The following is a 7,877-nucleotide window of genomic DNA, read 5'->3' as shown; positions in this document are numbered from 1 at the left end:
ACACCTCTGGACAAAGGCGTGGGCGGAGGGAACCGCGACTTCAGATTCCAGACTGGGAAATGCAGGTGGCTGGTACCCTAGACTACACTCAAACGGAAAGAGGCCCGTGGCAGACACTGGTAATGAGTTATGTGCGTACTCAACCCATGAGAGCTGCTGGCTCCAGGAGGATGGATTCTGAGAGACTAAACATCGTAACATACGTTCAAGATCTTGGTTGGCTCTCTCTGTTTGACCGTTACTCTGAGGGTGGAAACCAGAAGAAAGACTTACAGTCGCCCCCATTAAATGACAAAACTCTCTCCAAAATTTAGAGATGAACTGAGGCCCCCTGTCAGAAACCACATCTGTCGGGAGGCCATGAATACGAAAGACATGGTCAATGACAGCAACCGCTGTCTCTCTGGCTGATGGTAATTTGGGCAGAGGGATAAAGTGAGTGGCTTTCGAAAACCGGTCCACTACGGTCAAAATCACCCTATTCCCGTTGGAGGGGGGGGAGACCCGTAACGAAATCTAGCGCAATATGGGACCAGGGTCTCGATGGCACTGACAGCGGCTGAAGAAGTCCAGCGGGAGGGCGATTGGAAGTCTTAGAAACAGCACAAACTGAGCAAGCCAACACAAATTCCCTTATGTCACGAGCCATAAGTGGCCACCAGAATCGTTGTTTGACTAGAGACAAGGTACGACTCACCCCAGGATGACAGGCCAACTTGGAAGAGTGACCCCAACGTATGACGTCAGACCGTAAATCCTCTGGCACAAATAAACGACCCGGTGGGCATCCAGGCGGAGGCGTTACCCCTTCTAAGGCCATGCGGACCCTTGACTCGATCTCCCAGGTGACAGCAGAGATAAAAAGTCTGCGTGGCACAATGGCTTCAGGAGATGATGCATGCTCGGAGTGATCAAAAATTCGAGAAAGTGCATCTGGTTTAACATTCTTGGAACCTGGTCGGTACGAGATGGAAAAATCGAAACGTCCGAAAAATAAAGCCCACCGTGCCTGCCTAGAGTTCAATCTTTTGGCGGATTGGATGTACTCCAGATTTTTATGATCGGTCCAAACGATAAAGGGAACCCCCGAACCCTCTAGCCAATGACGCCACTCTTCCAACGCAAGCTTGACAGCCAGCAGCTCTCGATTACCAATATCATAATTTCGTTCTGCATTGTTGAGACGATGAGAAAAATACGCGCAAGGATGCATCTTGTTGTCCGAGGAAGAGCGCTGGGACAGGATAGCACCGACCCCCACCTCTGATGCGTCAACCTCCACCACGAACTGCCGTGATGGATCAGGGGCAATGAGAATGGGGGTTGAAACAAAGCAGCTTTTCAGTCGGTCGAATGCAACTTGTGCTGCATTGGACCACCTGAACGGAGTCTTGATGGAGGTTAAGGCAGTCAGAGGCGCGGCGAGCTGGCTGAAGTTGCGAATGAAACGCCGGTAAAAATTGGCAAAACCAAGAAACCTCTGCAGGGCCTTGCGGGAGTCTGGGGTTGGCCAATTTACCACAGCCTGAACTTTCTCTGGATCCATGCGCATCCCCTCGACCGACACGATATGTCCCAGAAATGGAACAGACTGTGCATGGAATACGCATTTCTCCGCCTTGACATAAAGCCCATTCTCTAGCAGCCTCTGAAGCACTCGCCTGACATGTTGAATATGTTCCTGGAGAGAATGAGAAAATATCAGTATGTCATCCAGGTAAACATAAATGAACTGATCTAGCATATCTCTCAACACATCATTAACGAATGCTTGGAAGACTGCAGGGGCATTGGACAGACCGAAAGGAAGAACGCAATACTCAAAGTGCCCCTCTGGAGGTATTAAATGCAGTCTTCCATTCATCGCCCTCTCGAATACGGACCAAATGGTGAGCGTTGCAGAGATCTAATTTTGTGAAAAAGGACGCCCCCTGCAGACGTTCGAAAGCAGAAGACATCAGCGGCAAAGGATAAGTATTCTTCACCGTGATAGCGTTCAGCCCTCGATAGTCAATACAAGGACGGAGGGAGCCATCTTTCTTTTTCACAAAAAAAAACCCCGCCCCTGCTGGTGATGAAGAAGGACGGATGATCTTAGCTGCTAGAGAATCAGAAATATATTTCTCCATGGCCTCCCTCTTTGGGGCAGAGAGCGAATAAAGTTTGCCTTTAGGCGGAGACGTACCTGGCAATAACTCTATAGCACAGTCATAGGGACGATGTGGAGGCAGAGAAGCAGCTCGAGACTTACTGAACACTCTCTTCAGGTCGAGGTACTCACTGGGCACGTTTGACAGATCCATGTGTTCCTCCTGAAAAACAGAACGAGACACAGAAGAACAGGCAGACAACAGACACGTAGCATGACAGCTCTCACGCCAAGAAATTATTGATTCCTGCCTCCAATTAATATGTGGATTGTGCATTACCAGCCATGGATGCCCAAGGACCACTGGAGTGACAGGGGCTTCTGTTAAAAAAAAATGAATAATTTCAGTGTGGTTACCAGATGTGATCAATCTTATAGGACCAGTGGAATGAGTAATGGAAGGAAGAGAGGACCCATTGAGAGCATAAACAGATATAGGTTGCGAGAGAGAAATTACAGGAAGTCCAAGTCTTTGAACTAAATCAGAGTCAATAAAATTTCCCTCCGCACCAGAGTCAATAAGTGCTTTAGTAATAAAATTCCCAGATGACCACTCCAACTTAACCTTCAAAAGTTTGGCTGCAAGAGAGGATTTGTCCAAAGATACCCCACCCGTCAGTAACCTCTTACCTACTGACGGGCTCTGGCTTTTACGGGACAATGAGCCGCGATGTGATTCGCACCAGCGCAGTACAAACACAGCCCCTCGCTGCGGCGTCTGCGCTTCTCCTCCAGCGACAGCCTAGAGCGGCCCATCTGCATGGGTTCAGGTTCCGAGAGGGGCGTGTCCACTGGACCCGGAAAAACAGTAGCAGCCGGAAGAGGGGAGTTCTCCAAGGCGTGTGTGTGTCGCGTGTGTCTCTCACGGAGCCGAAGACGAGAATCCACGCGGATGGCTAAATCAATGAGTCCATCCAGGGTTTTAGGAAGATCCAAAGCAAAGATCTCGTCTTTTACACGGTCTGCTAGCCCGTGGAGAAAGACGTCCCACTGTGCCTGAGCGTTCCACTCACTCTCCGCCGCCAGGGTGCGGAACTCAATGGAGTAGTCAGCAACACTCCGTTGCCCCTGCTGCAACTCCGTGAGCATCCGGGCCGCCTCTCTGCCCGCCGCGGCTCGATCGAAAACCTTTTTCAGTTCCTCCGAAAAGGCTTTAAATGTTGAACAACATGGGAGTTTCTTCTCCCACACAGCTGTTCCCCAAAGCGCCGCTCTTCCAGTGAGAAGCGTGATGGCAAACGCTACTTTCGATTCCTCCGTGGGAAAGGAGGAAGGCTGCAAGGAGAAGTACAGCGAGCATTTCGCCAAAAAGGCACGACACAACTCCGGTTCTCCGGAGTAGAAGGCTGGAGGTGGAAGGCGAGGTTCGGTAGATCGAGCAGCTTGATCAGACACGGACACTACCGGTGGACTAATGTTAGCTGCAACAGGCTGCTGGACCACCCCAGCAGTATGAAGACTTTGCAGCTGTGTGGTGAGTTCAGACACCTTATTTACCAACGCTTGGATAGCGCGACTGGTGTTGTTCATCTGCTCATCTTGCCTATCCATGCGTGTGGTGGCCTGCGTAACAAACTCCTGCAAGCCGGGGATACTCGCTGGATCCATGTGAGATCAGTCCGTTCTGTCACGACAATAGAAGAAAAGGATCCAATTGCAAGTGTTTATTAACTGAAAATGAAACAAAGGATATCAATGGAGTGAACTGGATACAAGAAAGTTCAGAACGAGAGCCACGGGTCACAATGAAGACATCAATGAACAACGAAGGATTCTGGAAAACAACAGACAGAAACAAGACAAACAACGGACTGATAACCAGAACACACCACATGAGGAAATATATAGCCAGGCAAATAAGGACCAGCTGGAAGATGATTAAGTCAGCTGATCCAAAAGCACGCTGTCAACATAAAAGGTAAACAAACACACACCCTCACACATGACAACACACAAGGCAAGATACATAACATACAGGAGGAACACACAGATCCATAAACCGTGACAGAAACAAGGCAAGGAGTAATGCAACTGAAACAGCTAACAAGACTCCGCCAACAGGATGGGTGAATGAGTGGCTTATGTAGTGTCTCTAATCAGTCTCTGAAAGTCCTCAGGTGTGCGAATGTAATCAAGCTAGATGAGTAAGCAGGCGTGAGTGTTTGGTAGAAGTGCATGTGCGCATATGCAGTCCAGAAGAAGGCGAAAGCATAGTCCTAGTATTCGTGTGAGAAACAGCAATCTCTGGAGAGCGATCGCTGGTTATGTGACAAATGGCTGTACACCAAATAGACGATTTAAGTATAGCGGGAATACAAGTTAAAAAGGCAGTAAGATATTTAGGTATTGTAGATAGAAAATCAACCTCAGAACGGATTACAGACAACTTTTCATAAAGGCTACAAAAGACAAAAAAAATATCTTTAATTGCTGGCTTCAAAGGAATTTATCGATTCGAGTTAGAGTACTGATTTCAAAAGCTGAAGGTATTTCCAGACTTGTATACCCTGCACTGTCCCTTTATGTAGATTCTAAGATGTGTAACACATTTGACAAAGTTTCATTTAGGTTTATTTGGACAGGCAAAACAGAGTATGTTAAAAGAAAAACAATAATTAGGAATATATCAGAAGGAGGATTAAATGCATTAGATTTCGAAACTATTAACAATATCTTTAAAATCAATTGGATCAAAAATGGTCTTCATAACAATAATTCCTTATGGTTCTCTATCCCAAATCTTTGAAAAATATGGGGGCCTACACTTCTTATTAACTTGTGATTTTAAGTGTTCTAAAATTCCTATTAAGATGTCAAATTTTCATAAACAAGTCTTGAATACATGTAAACTGATTTATAAGCATAACTTTTCCCCCACTCTTGTATTATCTGGAACAATCAGTATATTTTATTAAAAAACAAGTCCATATTTTGGAATAAGAAGTAATTTTTGTTACAGACTTATTAAATCGTGTAGGGGACTTATATGATTACAATGAATTTATTAATACGTTTGGTTTAAAAATTACTTTGATTGAATACAAAAAATTTGTTCATTGTATTTCCCCAAAATTACTTCACCTTAATAAAACCGCAAAAAAATATAACCTTGTATCTGGCTCTCACCCAGAGCTTACTATTAAGGGCCTTTCTATTAAGGATAAAAAATGTTATAACAATTATATCAGGAATATCTTAACTGCAGATAAAAGTGTTCCTCCAATTCCAATGGTTAAATGGAAACAAGCATTCCCTTCATTCTTTTTTTCCCCCAAAAAATCTGGTCAGATATTACAAATTACGGTAACGCTTTCTTTTACAACCCGCAAAATACCGCGTGAGTACAGTGAAATTACAGTTTACTTTTCTGTACGCACTGTGTAAGTATAATGAACGTATGTTTAGGTATAAGGGAACAAACCGTAATGCTTGGGTAATAAGGGGGTAACAACCAGATGTTCATCACGAAAATTACCGCGTAAGTACAGTGAAATAACCGTGTACTTTTCTGTACGTATAGTGTAAGTATAAATAACGTTTACGTAGGTATACTGTAATGCTTGGGTAATAAGGGGGTAACAACCAGATATTGAGCATGGAAAGTACCGCGTAAGTACAGTGAAATAACGTTGTACTTTTCTTTAAATTGTAAAAGAACAAACCATAATGTTTGTTTAATAGGGGAGTAACAATAATATATTCATCACGCAAAGATCAGCGTAAGTATATTACGTTTACAATGTACTTTCTTCAAGTGTTGTATACATATAAAGAATTATGCAAGGATGGTGACAACCTATTGCTATCTGCAAATGTACTGTACATGCACCTGCATGAGTACATTACTCTTATTCAGTGTTTGGGTTTTATATGGGGTGTTTAATGAACCATAACTCACTATCCATAATGATAGTTTAATGATCCATAACTCACTATCAACAAATAACTTTGCATGATATAGGCCTACCGTCAGGGTTCAATACAGATAAAAACAGGCTCGCATCTTTACTACTGTTTGCACAGGGAGGCTAACTGTTGCATTTCAGTAAATGTATAGCTGATGTGTAACACTTTCCTGAGAAAGGCTTTGAATATGGACCAGTGAAATCAGAAGCCTAGATTCGTCTGCAGAGAACCAGGGTGTCACAACAATAATGAACCACTCACACAACGAATAAGGTTTTTAATTGATTGTATTGTCTTGTATTCAAGTGTTAAATCTCAATTTATCAACAAATAAATCATAAGAAACAAAAATAAAATTGTCACAAGGTACAAAAATATTCAATATCAAATAAAATAATAAAATAATGTTTCACAAATGTTTCTCTTTTGATTTCAGGTTTCAAATCCAGAATTTACTCAACAGGTAAGTATATTTTAGGTAAGTATAACCACCTTTACTCAATACTGTTGATGTAATATAACTAAAATAATCCTATGTTTTCACAGGTTTCACTTTCAACTCTTTTCAATTTCTCAGAAAAAAAAATAAATAAACTTCACTCTTTATCAATAAAACAAATTTCCCTTGTAAGTAAAGAATTCAATCTTGATGAAATAAAATATTAAAGAAGTTATTTTCTGAATTAATTTCTCAATTTTGTGTATGTATTCTACTTCTCTAATCTGTGCAAGTTTGAAAAAAAAAAACTAATAAAACAAAACCAAACCTATTACCACTTGGTATATCAACAATAAATGAAATAACAAACCAATAAAACAGTTCACTTGTAATCACTTCACAGTTCTCTCTTTTCTTTCAATAAATTCAGTTTCTTAAAAGTCTTTTCTTTTCCTGCAAAAAACAGTCAGTATGTGTATATTCACCTTTTTAGTGAATATAAAATATCTCAAGGAGCAACAACGAAATGTCTGTCACTCAGTTTCTCCTCTGTGAGTGAATCCTTTTCCCAAAAGAAATCATTGAACGACTGTGTGTGCTTGTAGTTCAGTTTCCTACCATCCTGATCGGCAACAAGTATCAGTTTCACACAATGACAATTTGAAGTTCGATTCGTATGGCTCGCCAGTCCCAACCCCTTTAGCGAACACAGGAGTTAGAACGAATCCAGAATCCAATAAGCTCCAATCCCAATCCAGCATCAAATCAACAGATCACACAGGAGCACAACGATGGCACCAATCCAGGTAAAGGAGGTAAAATAAAACAAACAAACAACAACAACAACAAAAAAACCTGACCTTGAAAACAAGGTCACAAAATCATCATTAATATAAATTTCATAACACACATATGGTATCTATTACAGCATCAAAATAGGAATTACATTTCACATATAAAACTATATTCACATTTTCTTATAATATCATTAAGAATTAAATGAACTTAGAATAGACATTCACTTACATTTGACTTTGCATGAGCACTATTTCTAATACATTTACATTTATTAACTAATAAATGAAACAAAAGTTAACTCACCAAAACCAGATGAACTTTTAATCTTTTTAATGTGAAGAAATTCTTCACTCAATCCTTTTGCTTTTTCAGCATTTAACTTTAATCGCGTTTCCTTTCAGACGATCTCCTAATAAAGCTAGTTACACATTAGCCAGGCTGCTTGTAATCAGCTCCGTCGCAATCATTAACTAATTAAACTATATTTATCTCACATAAACGGTTTCTTCTAGCATCACTTCCTTCTATATTGTCTTTAGACACATATAATTCAACATTAAATCAAAAAATCTCTTATTTTCTAGT

The sequence above is a fragment of the Danio rerio genome, chromosome 4 (genome assembly GCF_049306965.1).
Source record: "Danio rerio strain Tuebingen ecotype United States chromosome 4, GRCz12tu, whole genome shotgun sequence".
NCBI lineage: Eukaryota > Metazoa > Chordata > Actinopteri > Cypriniformes > Danionidae > Danio > Danio rerio.
The sequence above is the reverse complement of the archived record's forward strand: the minus strand, read 5'-3'. Positions refer to the sequence as shown.